We start from the raw sequence: 16,696 nt of genomic DNA on the forward strand, positions 1-16,696 counted from the left end.
GGTGATACCGTTTATATATGTGTGTGGGGCACAAATGTGCGTTCTCATTGTGTGTGAGCATTTTTTATTTTATTTCATTAAAGAAATTTTTTTTTACACTTTTAGTTTTTTATCACTTTTGTTGCTATCACAAGGGATGAACAACATCCCTTGTGATAGCATGGGCCGTGACAGGTGCTCTTTTTGGCGAGATCTGGGGTCTTTAAGGGCTCGTTCACACTAGGCTGTTTTGCCAACGCTTGCCAAACGCCCTATAGCGTTTGGCAAGCGTTGGTCCGGCGTTTGCGGAGCGTTTTTTAACGCTCGGCAAACGCTCCGCAAACGCCGCATGCGCGGTTTAGCGGCGGTTGCTAGGCGTTTGCAGAGCGTTAATAACGCCCCACAAACGCCTATAATGCAGTTTGAGTGGTGTTACCGCTCCGCAAATGCCCCGCAACCGCGTCGCAACCGCACCGCAAACGCCGGCCGGGCGTTTGCAGGGCGGCACCATAGACGAGAATAGGAGGCTTCAAAGCCTCCTGACTCGTCCAGAGGCGTCCGTTTTGCCGCGACGCAAACGCTCCCGTTAGAACAGCACCATGTGCTGTAATGTGCAGAATTGGCAGAGGCATTTGGGAAGCGGTAAAAACGCTTCCCAAACGCCTCTCTGCCGCCTGCACACAAGGCTAGTGTGAACGTAGCCTTAGACTCCATAGCTCTCCTCTGGCCTTCCAAATATCGTATCAAACTGAGATTGATTTAATAATATGCTTTTTCAAGGAGGTAACTTGTTTACATGAAACTGAAAGCAGAAGATACTAAATCCTCTTTGGTTCCAGTTTCTGTTGTCACACAGTGGGAGGAACGACATCAGTTTCTGGATACAAATGGAGAAACAGAAAAAGGGTGCACCGACCTAGTGCATTATCGTTTCAAATAATTTATTAAAGAAACAAAAATAGGTATCATACTCACAATGGACATAATAACACAGACATGTCAAACTGAACAAGATGTATGATCCAAACAACATCTGAGTCCATACGATGGAACCCTGGATGACCAACTGGCTAACGTGTTTCGAGGACACAACCTCTTCCTCAGAGCCAACACTGCTCGCTGTGTCTGAGGAAGTAGGTGCTGCTGGTCTTATCCTAGCTGAGCTCCTCGATTGATCGGGAGAGCCCAGTAAAGGCAGCAGCATTGTGTGAGGGGACTCCCTTCCGCCTCCTGTACAAGTAATCCAGCGGCTCTTTAGCCACTCGGATTACTTTTACTTTGTTCAGTATCACTGGCTCTAAAAAATGATATCTGCGTACAGGTACGTCCTATGGATGGGAAGTGGTTAAATCCCAACTAGTCTTTCAGTTTAAATCTGCTAAATACTTTCCAGGGCCAATATACGTATAAATGCATTAATACGTAGATTGATTTATGGGAAGGAGTTTGAGGTTTTACCTTCATGCTAGCTGCTCGTCATATTTTACCTAGCGCTTGTTTAAACTTTTGTTACTTTCCAGGGCCATCGAACAAAAAGTGTGTGAAGTGTTAACAGTCTTTTTTCTTTTTAAAGCATCCATAGCCTAAGGGCCCATGTACACAAGATGTTTGCAAAACTCTTCTGAATGATGGAAACTGACTGCTGGAAAACGTAGGTTAAAAAATGTCAGTTTAGCCGCGTTTGCATACCGGGTTTATGCACGTTTGCGTTTAGAAGCGTTTTTAAAAGATAATCTCAGGAGAGCTTCCAAATGCCCAGAATGCACTGAAAAATAGTAAATAAAAAACTATTTCAGACATTTTGAGAGAAATATAGAGAGCAGAAGCAGAGAGGTCAGTATGTGTGGAGATTCGCTGTCTTTTCTGGTTTTATTCACTATGGATCCCATCATGAGCATAATGCGGCGCGTTCTACCATTTATTCCTTCACGCCAAACCTGGAACTGACTGCGCTGGTGTACCGGGTCCATTTGAATACATGGAAAACTCTTTCTATGCATTTCAGATGATGAAAAAAGGCTCTGGACAGCATCTGGATATGGCACAGTTAAAAAACGCTTCTAAACGCAAACGCTTATAAACGTGGTTAACCGCGTTTACATGCGTTTGAAACGCCGGTAAAATCTACTCCTGAACGCAAGTTTGGTGCATTTAAAAAAACGACTTTAAACTTATCTGCCTGTAACCCCTTGTAATGAGCATAGCGGGTGTACGGACCCGGGAACTCAGCACAGGGATGGTGGGAACCCCTTGTAATGAGCACAGCAGGTGTACGGACCCGGGAACTCAGCACAGGGATGGTGGGAACCCCTCGTAATGAGCACAGCAGGTGTACGGACCCGGGAACTCAGCACAGGGATGGTGGGAACCCCTCGTAATGAGCACAGCAGGTGTACGGACCCGGGAACTCAGCACAGGGATGGTGGGAACCCCTCGTAATGAGCACAGCAGGTGTACGGACCCGGGAACTCAGCACAGGGATGGTGGGAACCCCTCGTAATGAGCACAGCAGGTGTACGGACCCGGGAACTCAGCACAGGGATGGTGGGAACCCCTCGTAATGAGCATAGCAGGTGTACGGACCCAAGAACTCAACATTGGGACTGTGGAAGCCTCTCATAATGGGCACAGCAGGCCTATAGACCTGGTTACTTAGTGCAGAGATGGCAGGAGCACCTCACAATGGGCACCGCTGTGAAGAATTCAGTGCAGGGATCTCACCAGTGGAGTCCCTGAAATGTAAAGTCAGGTTTCGGGCGGTTGACCCTGTTAGTAAAGTCTTGTGATGCAATGAGCAATGAATCCAGCTAGATTTGAGTTTTTGTTAAGATGCCTCTCTACTTCCATGATGGGATTCTGGCTACAACACTGGACTGTACTGGTGAGGTTCTGAAAGAACGTGCTGCTCGGGGCAACCAGTAAACATTTGCCTTTAACACCTGAAGGATGACAGCTGGAATCTGGTTCTAAAGCAGACCTTTACCCCCTTCCACAAAATTCACACCAGCATGCAGCTCTGCAAAATCATCCTATAGTGATAGAAAAAAAAAGAAATATTATTTCTGTTACCTACCTTTCCTGGGTTCCCACTTCCTGATCTTTTGAGGCACTGGTGACCGTGTGCCCCCTGGGAAGGCTGCATCACCAACGCCTACCAACAAGATTGAGCCTGAGAAACCGCATGAGGGGGAAGCAGTCAGGTACTGGTAACTTTATTCGTTTTTAATTATTACAATTACACACAGTAATGCAGGCCATAGACGGGTCGAAAATCGGCCGATTTTTCGTCCCAAAAAAAAAATCGGCCAATTTTCGCATCGTTAATGGGTTAATTGGTCGGCCGATTTTTGCACCATTAGTGGGTTAATTGGTCGGCCGTTTTTCGGGGTTTTGGCACTTTTTTTTATCGGTAAAGTCGGAAAAAAATCGGCAGATTTTGCCGATCGGCTGATTTTCCCAGCAATGATGGGCAAATCAGCCGATCGTTTTACCGATAAAAAATCTGCGCATGAGCCGTGACCTGCAAGAAGAAGGAGAATAAGAATTCCAGTCCGCTATTATATTTGACATGAAAAAGTCTTGCGGTTGCAACAATGTATCTATTTGTATCCGAATAAAAACATCTGTATCCGAAATGGATACAAATAGATACATTGTTGCAACCGCAATACTTTTTCATGTCAAATATAATAGCGGAGCTCTCTGCAAGGGACAGAAGTAATTAAATGCCGGCCGTAGACGGGACGAAAATTGGCCAATTTTTTTTTTTACCGTTGGTGGGAACGTCGGCCTATTGAACAACCGATTTTTCTTTTTTTTTTAAACGGACGTTTTTCGACCCGTCTATGGCCTGCATTAGTTCACTAGGTTGGGGGGGGGGGGGAGGCGCTCTGAAATATAACAAACAGCACTGTTTAAAAGTGGTTGTGAAGGCATAGTAGAAGGTTTCTTCGTCTTCTGTGATCAGCTCCTCCTCCAAATACTTACCTGAACCTGATCTTGATCCAGCGCTGCACCCGAGAGCAGTGGTGCTGCCATCTCCTCATTGGACATGGAGGCAGCTGCTGGAGCCATTGGCTCCTGCTGCTTTCATTTAAACCCAGCGAGGTGGGAGTGGGGTGAGCCGTGCTGTGTGCATCAAATAGACACACACAGCCTGGCTCAGGATTGAGTCCGCACAAGTGCCCCAATAATAAACGGCTTGCTATGAGGGCACTGGCACTTCAGGTGCGACTTATAACTCACACGTTGCACCTGCAGTCGCAGCAATGTAAACCTGGGCAAATTGTCTGCATGGACTCTAAATTCTGTAGTCTTCTGGCAGCAAGATGACACCCCCAGGAGGTGTATCGCTGAATGTGACCCTGGAGGACCAGCGACCAACTGTAGGCATGGAGACGGAGGGCACTATTGGAGTGTAGATAAGGTGAGTTATCCTTTAATCCCTGGGAGGGGGGTGAGCTAGTATTTAAAAGCAAAATAAAAGTGAAGTCTTTTTTAAAATAACCCCCCCCCTTTTTTTAATTATACAGGGTGATTGAAAAGTAACTCCCTATTTTAAACTATTTATTTTTTTTTATATGAAGTTACTTTTACTGAATTCTTTAATGCATGTTCCTTAACCCCTTGACGCCGATGGCACACAAATATGCGGCCTCACAGAACTGGGCTTTTTTCCGTGGGGTCGCATATTTGCGTACCTGTCTTTGTGCTGGGAGCGTGCCACACGGCGCGCTCCCAGCACAGAGACCGCGGTGTCACTGAGAGCCCCGGGTCCCGTTCTAACGATCAGGATCTGGGACTCCAGATTCCATGTCACGTGATCGCTGTGATAGCCTCTGATTGGCTATCACAGTGATCAGTCACTGTGCAGCCCGGCCCCCTTGTTTTTTCTCTCTCTATGAATGGAGAAGAGAGATAAATTGTATCTCTCTAACTCCTGACAGAGAGATAAAAAAAAGCTTGTAAAAAAAAAAAAAGATAAATAATTATTAAAAAATAAAATAAAGAAAAATACCTAGATCAAGGTTTGATCTAGTTCAGTGCCAGGGTTAGTGTTTGGGTCAAGGTCAGGATTTAAAAAAAATTGGTATCAGTGTCAGTTAGCATTAATGTCAGTGTGTTTTAGGTAACAAAAAAAAAAAAAAAAGACTAAAACAAAATGCGCACTATTGTTTCTGGGCTGTACTACGGGTACAAACAACAAATAACATACACATATATGGTATCGCTGTGATTGTCAAGAGCTGGAGAATTTATTTTGGGTTGTTCTATGGAGGTAGGTTATGGTCGTAACAAGAAACACACAGCTATATAAATAAAAATATATTTTTTTTACTATTTTGGGACAGTTTTCCTTTGACAATAAGAAAAAAATTAGAAGCTATCCATTACTATTTATCAACAAATGAAAGCCCAATTTGTCCTGAAAAAAACGCGGTATAATCCACCTGGCTGTACAAAGTAGTTGTGATGATATGACCGGTTTTACTATCATATGTCAATGTTGCAGAATTGTGCTTAGGCATTTAGATTTGTTTTACCCTTAGGTGTGAAGGGGTTAATCTATGACAATTAAATCTGCGATACCATGAATGCCAAAAGGTATCTCACTATGCTGCAAGATGAAATCTGGCCAGTTGTCAATACCTGGGAGCAGGGGCAGGCTGACAACTCATGGGGCCCCTGGGCAATAGGGGATCATGGGGCCCCTGGGCAATAGGGGATCATGGGGCCCCTGTGTCCTTGCCCAAACTCAAAAAAGCCTATGAAAAAGGTAGCAGGGGCATCTCACGGGGCCCCCACTGACCCCGGGCCCTCAGGCAGTGCCCGAGTTTCCAAATGGTCAGTCCGCCCCTGCCTGGGAGAATATTGAAGACTTGATTTTTATGTAAGATAGTGCTCCTCCACATTTTGCTACTATTGTTCGTGGCTGAATGAACATTTTCCTGGGAGATGGTTGGGTCGACGTGGTCTGCATGAGTGGCCCTGATTTAACACCCTGCGACTTTTTTCTTTGGGGTTGGTTGAAGGAACAAGTTTACTCTACAAAACCAAAGAGTTTAGAAGAACTTGAAGGGCGACTACGAGAAGTTATTTCAGCCATCCCACAAGAGTTCCTGCGATTCCCGAGCGGCTTCAGAAGCTGCAGGCGAATGCTGGTGCACATATCGAATTTTAAATAAAACTCCATGTTATGTGTGTTCTTCTCATATTCATTTTTTGTAAAAATATTGATTAAAAAATAAATGATAAGATTTTTAAAATAAGGAGTTACTTTTCAATCACCCTGTATGTGCAAATTATGTGTAGTGCATTACCCAGAGGCACACTGCCATCTTCAGGCCACAGATGATTCTTTGTTAACCACTTCCAGTCCGGACACTTTCACCCCCTTCTTGTCCGGACGCTTTCCCCCCCTTCCTGTCCGGACACTTTCACCCCCTTCTTGTCCGGACGCTTTCCCCCCCTTCCTGTCCGGACACTTTCACCCCCTTCCTTTCCGGACACTTTCACCCCCTTCCTGTCCGGACGCTTTCCCCCCCTTCCTGTCCGGACACTTTCACCCCCTTCCAGTCCGGACACTTTCACCCCCTTCCTGTCCGGACGCTTTCCCCCCCTTCCTGTCCAGACACTTTCACCCCCTTCCTTTCCGGACACTTTCACCCCCTTCTTGTCCGGACGCTTTCCCCCCCTTCCTGTCCGGACGCTTTCCCCCCCTTCCTTTCCGGACACTTTCACCCCCTTCCAGTCCGGACACTTTCACCCCCTTCCTGTCCGGACGCTTTCCCCCCCTTCCTGTCCGGACACTTTCACCCCCTTCCTGTCCGGACGCTTTCCCCCCCTTCCTTTCCGGACACTTTCACCCCCTTCCTGTCCGGACGCTTTCCCCCCCTTCCTTTCCGGACACTTTCACCCCCTTCCAGTCCGGACACTTTCACCCCCTTCCTGTCCAGGCCAATTTTCAGATTTCAGCGCTATCACACTTCGAATGACAATTGCGCGGTCATGCAACACTGTACCCATATGAATTTTTTAGCATTTTTTTGAGACAGATATAGCTTTATTTTGGTGATATTTATTCACCACTGGGATGTTTATTTTTTTTTGCTATGTAAATTAAAAAGTCCAAAAATTTTGAAAAAAAGTGTTTTTCTTATAAAATTTTGCAAATAAATAGTATTTCATCATAAATCTTGGCCAAAATTTATTTTATTTATTTATTTAGTAAAAAAAAAATAACCCAAATTAGTTTATAACCAAACGTATAATTTGTAAACTTTTTTTTACATTTTTATATTATTTATTTTTTTACATACTATCACCCTAGCAGTACAGTGTCACCATGGTGACACTGTACTACTTGTGGGGGGTGATGAAGATTTTTTTTTATTTTTTTACACTGATTGCTTTTACACACATAAAGGATGTAAAAGCAATCATTTCTCCTCTCTAGCTGCATTCTTGCAGCCATTGAGAAGTACTGAGTGAGCTGTGATTGGTCACAGCTTGTCACATGGTACAAAGCTGTTGTGAATAGCCCTGTACCATGTGACCTCTGTGATCATTCACAGATTTCACACGTAGTAAGCAATGATGTCACAAGTGACATCTTGCGTACTACTTTGCATGTGATCACTGATTGGCCAATCAGTGATCACATGATCAGGACCTCGCACAGAGGTCCCGTTCGACGATCGGTGTTCCACTGTGTCCGGCCACCCCACCCTGCACTGCCACCGTCCAGCCGTTTATATACAACGGCCGGACGGGAGGTGGTTAACAAGACTGGCTTTTCGGTGATCGTAACTGGGAACGACGCTAAACAAAAAACAGGCGCTGCCAGTGCTGGCAACCATCTATACATATTAATGCATTAAGGTACAAAACCTTTAGGCTTTAGAACCACTTTAAGAAGTGGATGTGTATGGATTATTTTTGGAGAATAATGCCGGCCATACATGGGTCGAAAATTGATCAATTTTGCGTCCGAAAGTCGGACCTAAGAATAATCAGCCGATTTTCGCTCTGTTAGTGGGTCAATAGCACCGGCAGATTTTCGTGATTCCTCCCGTTTTCGGTGATCGGCATGTTGGAAAATTTTTGAAAAATAACTGATTTTCGACTCAATGATGGTCCAATCGTACGATCATTTTTCCGAAAAGAATATGCGCATGAGCCGTGAACAGAAGTTTTGCCTGTTATATGGGGTGAATTTTATGACTTGGTCGGCTGATTTTCGAAATCAACGATGGCACCATCGGATTACTGAGCGAGCGATGTTTCCGATTTTCGGACGAAAAATTGTTCGGAATTCGAACCATGTATGGCCTGCATTAGCATATCGTTTATTATCACTTTAAGCTGCAAAGGCAGCCGAATGGGGTGTTTGGGGGCGGTGGGGTGTACACATGATACACCCCTCTGTCAAGTGAATGGGGTTGTTCTAGGCTCACTGTTGCAGCAAGGCATTCCCACTGAAACAGCCCAATCAGCTGTCAAAAAAGAAGACAGGTAATATCGCCTCCTGAATGTCTGTCAGTCCCAGCGCTCTATGAAAAGTGATTCATCACAAATTGTTCTTCGGGTGTAAGCGATCCCCAATTTATGCTGTAAATACTATATAAAGCTGACGCACACAGGATCCTCCTTGTCGCTGGGATTTGACAATTTTTTATTCTTCATTCCTCTCTCTCTATACAATGTCAATCCTCGTACTGCTAATTTGGTTTTCATCTCCAGCAATCTGTTTTCCTGATCTCTTCATTGCTCTGGCTCAGTTCTCATTTATGCGATGCAGTATCTCGCGTGTTTTTTATGGCAACCCAACACACCTTACCAACATGCGTGAGAAATCGCATGGCAACAAAGTACAATGTATCTTGGTGCAGGGCAATTAAAAATGAAAGGTACTTGCACTTCTTTTGTGCGATTTTCATGCTTAGCGCATACCAGCTGCCCTAAATGCGATGCGCCAAATTGTGCAAAACCGCACACGCGCTGACACACCTGCATAGCTGTGAACTGAGCCTCTCTAGCAATACACACCAAACTGAGCATGTGCAGAGTGTCTCCACACGATATGTCTTATCAGGAGATAAAAGGGGGAACACTGGAAGAAGGGAAGGATCAGAGAAGATGGGATGAAACAGTCTTTTTTACACAATGCAGAGGATTAACCCCTTAGGTTCCACAGTGAGTATAACAAGCATGCTTTACTGTATATACAGACTGATTGTACTGTTGTGGTCTTAGTAACACTTTAATTCAAGCAATGCATTAACAGCTTCCAGTCCACCCTATAGCAGATAGACTGCTACAGGGCTGTACAAAAGTAAGTGTGTGTGTGTGTTATTTTGCATTTCCGGGTAGGGGGCGCACGCCCTGCCAACACCTCCGTTCGTGGCTGTCAATCACTAGGTCCCGGCCAGTGATTACTCACCCACACCCGGGGATTGCCGAGGATCTCCGGCAATCAAAATACAAGTGATGAGGAGCTATTCCTCCAACTAATACCAATGATTGGACACTATTCCTCCTTCCACTGACTACAAGCACTATGTCATTTTTTTTACTCCCACTTTCGCTGGGACATTTTTAACTCCCACTGGCCACTCCGGCCCCCCTAAAGTCTGAAGGACAGTAAGCTGGCCCTTTGTTTAGAAAGTTTGGAGACCCCTGGTACAGACAGACAAATATCCAGATGGCTGCACTCTTTATTAGAATGTCAAAGCAGCACCCGGATCCTATGGGGGAATGTATTGCAAAAGGCCAACGCATTTCAAACAGCTAGCGCTGAAAATGGTTCTAAATGGTTCATTCTGTGCATTAACCCCTTGATGCCGACCGCACACAAATAAGCGGCCTCACAGAACTGTCAGGCCACTAATTTGCATACCTATCTTTCTGCCCAAAAACTGGGGTGTCACTGAGAGTCGCAGGTCCAGTTCTAACCAGGGGCGGACTGACAACTCATGGGGCCCCTGGGCAATAGGGGATCATGGGGCCCGTGTCCTCGCCCAAACTCAAAAAGCCTATAAAAAAGGTACCAGGGGCATCTCATGGGGCCCCCTACTGACCCCGGGCCCTCAGGCAGTGCCCGGGTTTCCAAATGGTCAGTCTGCCCCTGGTTCTAACTATCAAGACCCAGAGCTCCCAATTCTGGGTCACCCGATCACTGTGTTGGCCTCTGATTGGCTCAGTGATCAGTAACTGTGAAGCCCACTCCCCTTGTTTTCTCTCTCTGAATGGAGGAGAGAGATACATTGTATCTCTTTCTGTCCTTTCGGAGAGAAAAAAAAATAAGTGTGTGTAAGAAAACAAATAAAAATAATAATAAAAAAATAAACAAAAAAAACTAGATCAAGGTTTGATTTAGGTCTGTGCCAGGGTTAGTATTTGGGTCATGGTCAGGGTCAAGGTGAGGGTCAAAGGTCAAGGTCTTTTTTTTTTTTTAATTTTTAAATCAGTGTCAGTTAGTGGCAGGGAAAAAAAGCAAATTGCGCACTATTGTTTCTAGGTTGTACTACGGGTACAAACAACAACTAACATACACATATATGGTATTGCTGCGATCGCCAGGAGAAATTATTTTGGGTTGTTCTTTGGTGGTAGGTTATGGTAGTAGCAAGAAACATACAGCTAAATTTTAAAAAAAAGTTTTGGGGTTTTTTAACTAATTTCGGCCAGTTTTCTTTTGGTAATGAAAAACAATCAGGAGATATCCATTACCATTTACCACCAAAGGAAAGTCCAATTTGTCCTGATAAAAAACGCGGTATAATCCACCTTGATGTACAAAGTAGTTGTGATGATATGAACAGTTTTGCTAACACATGTCAAAGTTTCAAAATTGTGCTTAGGCGTATAACATTTTTTTTTTAATTTCAGCCATCTGAATATCTGTCTGTCTATATTAATCAGTGCAACAAGCTTGGCTTTGCACCTGAACACATGTGAGTTGTGTGGGACCTCCCAAGCGGGTCGATCAGGAGCAGCGTTGCTTTTTTTTTCATGCTGTGGCTACCTCTGGTAGAGCTACTAGGGACTCAGCACAGAGTAGATAGGCGGACTCTGAGTTCAAGTGCCAAAACACAGTTCCTGCGGGTGAGAAGTTCCATTCCAGGTGGTTGGACAACAATTGGAGGATCTCCCCATCACTGCAGGTCTTTTCATCAGATATCTGACACAAAGGCACTAAATCATTTTCAGGGGCTCCTGCTGCAACATTCATCTGGAGGTATCTCTAGTGATAACTATATATACCCGGGTATAGATGCCCAATGGCACCAGGACTCTTGTTGGGCCTTTTGATGATAATAACTGTTTCTACATTGAATGCATGTACTGTTATTAATCATTGCAGGGGGTGTGCTAACTCAAATCTGGGTGTCCATACTTTTGTTGCCCTTTTCTTAAACCTAACTGGGTAAATGAGGGGGGCACTCAGGTGGCGAGTAGAACAGGGGAACACCCAGGTGGAGGATGGAGAGGGAGCACACTCAGGTGGCTGGCGTATCAGGGGCACACTCAGGTAGTTGGTAGAGGGAGGAAGAAGGCGTACTCAGGTGGTGGGCGGAGGAAGAGGGCACACTCAGGTGGTGGGCGGAGGGGGGTACACTCAGGTGGTGGCCAGAGGGAGGACTTAGTTGGTGGGCAGCTATCCGGATATCAGTCTGTCTATACTAATCAGACAAGCTGGTCTTTGCACCTGAATACAAGAGAGTTGTGTGGGATCTGCCAAGTGGGCCGACCCAGGGCATTGCTTTTGTTTCATGTTGTGGCCACTTCTGGCAGTTAAAGGTACGGTTGCATGAGAGATCAGACACTACTAGGGACTCAGTGCAGAGTAGATAGGCTGACTCTGAGCTACAGTGCCACACCACAGTTCCTGCGGGTGAGAAGCTCCATTTCAGGCTGGTTGGACAACAGCTGGAGGATCTCCCCATCACTGCAAGTCTTTTCATCAGATATCTGACACAAAGGCACTAAATCATTTTCAGGGGCTATTGCTGCAACATTCATCTGGAGGTATCTCTAGTGATAACTATATATACCCGGGTATAGATGCCCAATTCCACCAGGCCTCTTGTTGGGCCTTTTGATGATAATACCTGTTTCTACATTGAATGCATGTACTGTTATTAATCATTGCAGGGGGTGTGCTAACTCAAATCTGGGTGTCCATACTTTTGTTGCCCTTTTCTTAAACCTAACTGGGGAGACGAGGAGGGCACTCAGGTGGCGAGTAGATCGGGGGAACACCAAGGTGGTGGACGGAGAGGGAGCACACTCATGTGGTTGGTAGAGGGAGGAAGAAGGCGCACTCAGGTGGTGGGCGGAGGAAGAGGGCGCACTCAGGTGGTGGGTAGAGGGGGGCTACACTCAGGTGGTGGGCAGAGGGAGGGGTTGGGGGGGGACTTAATTGGTGGGCAGCTATCCAGATATCAGTCTGTCTATACTAATCAGACAAGCTGGACTTTGCACCTGAATACAAGAGAGTTGTGTGGAATCTGCCAAGTGGGCCAACCCGGAGTATTGCTTTTGTTTCATGTTGTGGCCACTTCTCGCAGTTAGAGGTATGGTTGCATGAGAGATCAGACGCTACTAGGGACTCAGCGCAGAGTAGATAGGCTGACTCTGAGCTACAGTGCCACACCACAGTTCCTGCGGGTGAGAATCTCCATTCCAGGCTGGTTGGACAACAGTTGGAAGATCTCCCAATCACCGCAGATCTTGTCTTCAGGTATCTGACACAAAGACATACGCAGCATTATTCACCTGGAGGTCTCTCTAGTGATCACTATATATACCCGGGTATAGATGCCCAATTTCACCAGGACTCTTGTTGGGCCTTTTGCTGATAATTCCAGGTTGTATATTGGACGTGTGTAACCAATATTCATCTTTTCTTTTATAAAGCTTGTATTCTGCTCCCAGGCCTCTCCCTCTTGAAGCCTCCCTATTCAGGCACCCAGAGCTCTGAGTATTGTCTGTCTCCTCACTCACATCCTGTTTAGAATCCCCTCCACCCACCGACTGTGGCACAGCTTCCTCACCTCTGCTCCCTTCGCCGCTTCACTGCTCAGCCTCTGGGAGTAGCAAGATGGCCGTCGCCGGAATTGACGTAAATCCCGGAAAAGCAGACGAGCGCGCACGGCGGGGCGTGTACGGCCTTCATTCGCCATTCCTGAGGGTGGGAGCTGTAAGAGCGGGGAACCGAAGCGGCCCGGTAAGTGTGCTCTCTTGGCTCCACAGTGACTGCCGAAGGGAGGATCGGGGAAGGCCGCGGCTGTCACGTGACAGGGGAGTCACCATAGCGACGGCTAAGTGGAAGAGAAAAGGGGAAATCTGGCTGTTGCCCCTAGCAACCCATTAAGGGTAATGTCAGCCGAGGTAAATGGAAGCTGATTGGCTGCTGTGGACAGCACAGACTTCTTCTGGGCCCTGAGGAGGAGGTGGGTGGGCCCCGGCCCCATGGCTGCTGTCACATGCCAGGCATAGGCTGTGCTGGGACTTGTAGTTCTTCAGCAGCTGGATTGACCTCCCTGTCATGAGCCAATGAGGAATGGCGTTGTGTTACGCACTGGTCTGCTCGCTGCTGGTGACACAGGAAAGGAGGGGAAAATGGCCCCGGTGACCCCACTGTAGCCAGGAGATCCCTGCCATGGAGATGCCAGGCACTAAAACCAAGAGGCTCCGCCCATTCTAAAGTCATCATTGGGTTATGGGTGGAGACAGGTTGGCTGAGCCATCCGCCAGCTTTTAGAATTGGAGTGATAAGATGTGAGTGTTATTCCAGGGGGTGCGCCAACCCTCATCCAGGTGTCCATACCTCTCTTGTCCTTTTCTACAATCTAATTGGAGGAGGAACGTATCCAGGCGGTGGGCAGAAGGAGGAGCGGGCGCACCCAGGCGGTGGGCAGAGGGAGGAGGGGGGCGCGCTCAGGCGGTGGGCAGAGGGAGGAGGGGGGCGCGCTCAGGCGGTGGGCAGAGGGAGGAGGGGGCGCGCTCAGGCGGTGGGCAGCGGGTGGAGGGGGCGCGCTCAGGCGGTGGGCAGCGGGTGGAGGGGGCGCGCTCAAGCGGTGGGCAGAGGGAGGAGCGGGCGCCCTCAAGCGGTGGGCAGAGGGAGGAGCGGGTGCGCTCAGGCGGTGGGCAGAGGGAGGAGCGGGTGCGCTCAGGCGGTGGGCAGAGGGAGGAGCGGGCGCGCTCTGGCGGTGGGCAGAGGGAGAAGTGGTCAGAGGGAGGAGCGGGCGCGCTCAGGCGGTGGGCAGAGGGAGGAGCGGGCGCGCTCAGGCGGTGGGCAGAGGGAGGAGCGGGCGCGCTCTGGCGGTGGGCAGAGGGAGAAGTGGTCAGAGGGAGGAGCGGGCGCGCCCAGGCGGTGGGCAGAGGGAGGAGCGGGCGCGCCCAGGCGGTGGGCAGAGGGAGGAGCGGGCGCGCTCAGGCGGTGGGCAGAGGGAGGAGCGGTGCACCCAGGCGGTGGGCAGAGGGAGAAGCGGGCAGAGGGAGGAGCGGGCGCGCTCAGGCGGTGGGCAGAGGAAGGAGCGGGCGCGCTCAGGCGGTGGGCAGAGGGAGGAGCCGGCGCGCTCAGGCGGTGGGCAGAGGGAGGAGCGGGCGCGCTCAGGCGGTGGGCAGAGGGAGGAGCAGGCGCGCTCAGGCGGTGGGCAGAGGGAGGAGCGGGCGCGCTCAGGCGGTGGGCAGAGGGAGGAGCGGGCGCGCTCAGGCGGTGGGCAGAAGGAGTGCGCTCAGGTGGAGGCAGGAGGGGGCACACTGAGAGGGTATATTGAGGGAGTAGGCATAGGGTGGGTGGGGGATTGTGCACTCAGGTGGCAGGCAGAGGGAGGAGGGGGTGCACTCAGGTGGCCGGTGGAGTCAGGCAGATGGTGGGTGGGGGGTTGTGCACTCAGGTTGCAAGCAAAGGGTGGGGAGGGGGCGCACTCACGTGGTAGGCAGAGGGTGGGGGGGTGGCTCACTCAAGTGGCAGGCAGAGGGTAGGGGGGCGTACTCGGATGGGGGGGGGCGGACTCAGGTGGTGGGGGGGGGGGGGGTTGTGCACTCTGGTGGAAGGTGGAGGTTGGGGTGGTGCACTCAAGTGGTAGACGGAGGGGGGGGAGCTCTCAGGTGGTAGATGAAGGAGGGGGTACACTCAGGTGGCAGGCAGAGGGTGGGAGGGGCATACTCAGGTGGGTGGGTGGGGGGGTTGTGCACTCTGGTGGAAGGCTGAGGTTGGGGCGGTGCACTCGGGTGGTAGACGGGGTAGCTCTCAGGTGGTAGATGAGGGTGGGAGGGGCGTATTCAGGTGGGTGGGGGGCTTGTGCACTCTGGTGGAAGGCGGAGGTTGGGGCGGTGCACTCGGGTGGTAGATGAGGGAGGGAGTGCACTCAGGTGGAGGAGGGGGCGCACTCAGGTGGTGGTGCACTCAGGTGGTAGATGGAGGAGGGGGTGCACTCAGGTGGTGGTGCACTCAGGTGGTGGTGCACTCAGGTGGTAGATGGAGGAGGGGGCGCACTCAGGTGGGGGTGCACTCAAGTGGTAGATGGAGGAGGGGGTGCACTCAGGTGGTAGATGGAGGAGGGGGCGCACTCAGGTGGTGGGCAGTATATAGAGGGTTGTTGTCCTGTAATCCTCAGAAAACAATGCAATTGTTGCAATGCAGAACCGCGTGGGCGGGTATCAGCTGACAACGGGCAGAATTAACAGGTTTTTTTTCTAACTTCTCAAATGGATGTAAGAAATCCCTTCCAATGGCAGTTAAAATATTAAAAACGGAAGAACTTTGTCAGGGTTTACATTCACTTTAAAACAGTCCATGGACTTTTGCCTTCACCTCCTGTCCCTGTGATATCAGGAACTGAGAGGAGATCTTCCTAAATTGGAGGAAAATCTCCTTTTAGGTATCACAAGAATGGGCGTGGCCTTTGGAAGTTTCCTGCTATTCCTGTTTGTGTGTACCTGAATGCCTTTGCAAACCCAGCTGTTACCTTGTAAAGTAGCAGTGACATCATCACTATGCACCTGTGCAGAGAGCACAGCTGTGGGAGGGACCCAACAGGCTCTACCCACTACAGGCTGCCTGCAGAAAACTACAGGGGGGGGCGGAGATGAGATCAGTCACCCTGAACAAAGAGAGAGAGGAGAAGTCTTTATATATATATATATCCCTCCTAGATTGTAAGCTCCCAGGATCAGGGCCCTCCTATCCCTCTTGTATTGAACTGTATTGTTGCTGTATTGTCTCCCGTTATATTGTAAAGCGCTGAGCAAACTGTTGGCGCCATAAATCCTGTATAATAATAATATTACAGGAAGTCCAAGTTTCACGCTGGATTACAGATCTGGAAGAAATACACAAAGCACACGGAGAGTCAAGGAAAAGACACACGATGAATGAGTTTAGACCATGGGGGCTATTTACTAAAACAGGAGAGCGCAAACTCTGGTGCAGTTCTGCATAGAAACCAACAAGCTGAAGTTAGAAGCTGATTGGCTCCCATGCACAGCTGCACCGGATTCTGGGTGCTCCAGTTTTAGTAAATCTCCGTCATGTTTGCTGATTCCTTTAGTTCAGCTGTAACCTTCTGCAGTGATGAAGTCAGGCTGGTGCACAACGTACGCCCTCAGCGGAGTCCCGCGGAGAGAGCTGCGCAGCATTATGTAGTTTTGAATGGTTAGCGATCACACAGAGCTACATTTCTGCACGGCTGGCTGGAAGCTGCTG

The 16,696-nt window shown here is 48.8% G+C and overlaps 1 protein-coding gene and 1 long non-coding RNA gene across 3 annotated transcripts in view; one reads left to right on the forward strand and one right to left on the reverse strand.

The window, feature by feature from the left end:
• LOC149441254 (uncharacterized) overlaps positions 1-13,230 on the reverse strand; it is a 33,596-nt gene extending 20,366 nt beyond the window's left edge. Inside the window, exons 1-2 of the long non-coding RNA XR_016307404.1 lie at positions 13,038-13,230; positions 3,053-3,148 (exon numbers count right to left, since the gene is read on the reverse strand). This is a non-coding gene — a long non-coding RNA (uncharacterized LOC149441254). The remainder of the gene's footprint in view (positions 1-3,052; positions 3,149-13,037) is intronic.
• Positions 13,088-16,696, forward strand: part of ARHGDIA (Rho GDP dissociation inhibitor alpha) — a 39,470-nt gene continuing 35,861 nt past the window's right edge. For both annotated transcript variants that reach the window (XM_089657508.1, XM_089657509.1), the window contains exon 1: positions 13,088-13,210. The gene's annotated coding sequence lies outside the window, so the exon portion shown is untranslated. The remainder of the gene's footprint in view (positions 13,211-16,696) is intronic.

Source organism: Staurois parvus, unplaced genomic scaffold (assembly GCF_062004578.1).
Source record: "Staurois parvus isolate SC_StPar_1 unplaced genomic scaffold, SC_StPar_1.0 ptg001008l, whole genome shotgun sequence".
Taxonomy (NCBI): domain Eukaryota; kingdom Metazoa; phylum Chordata; class Amphibia; order Anura; family Ranidae; genus Staurois; species Staurois parvus.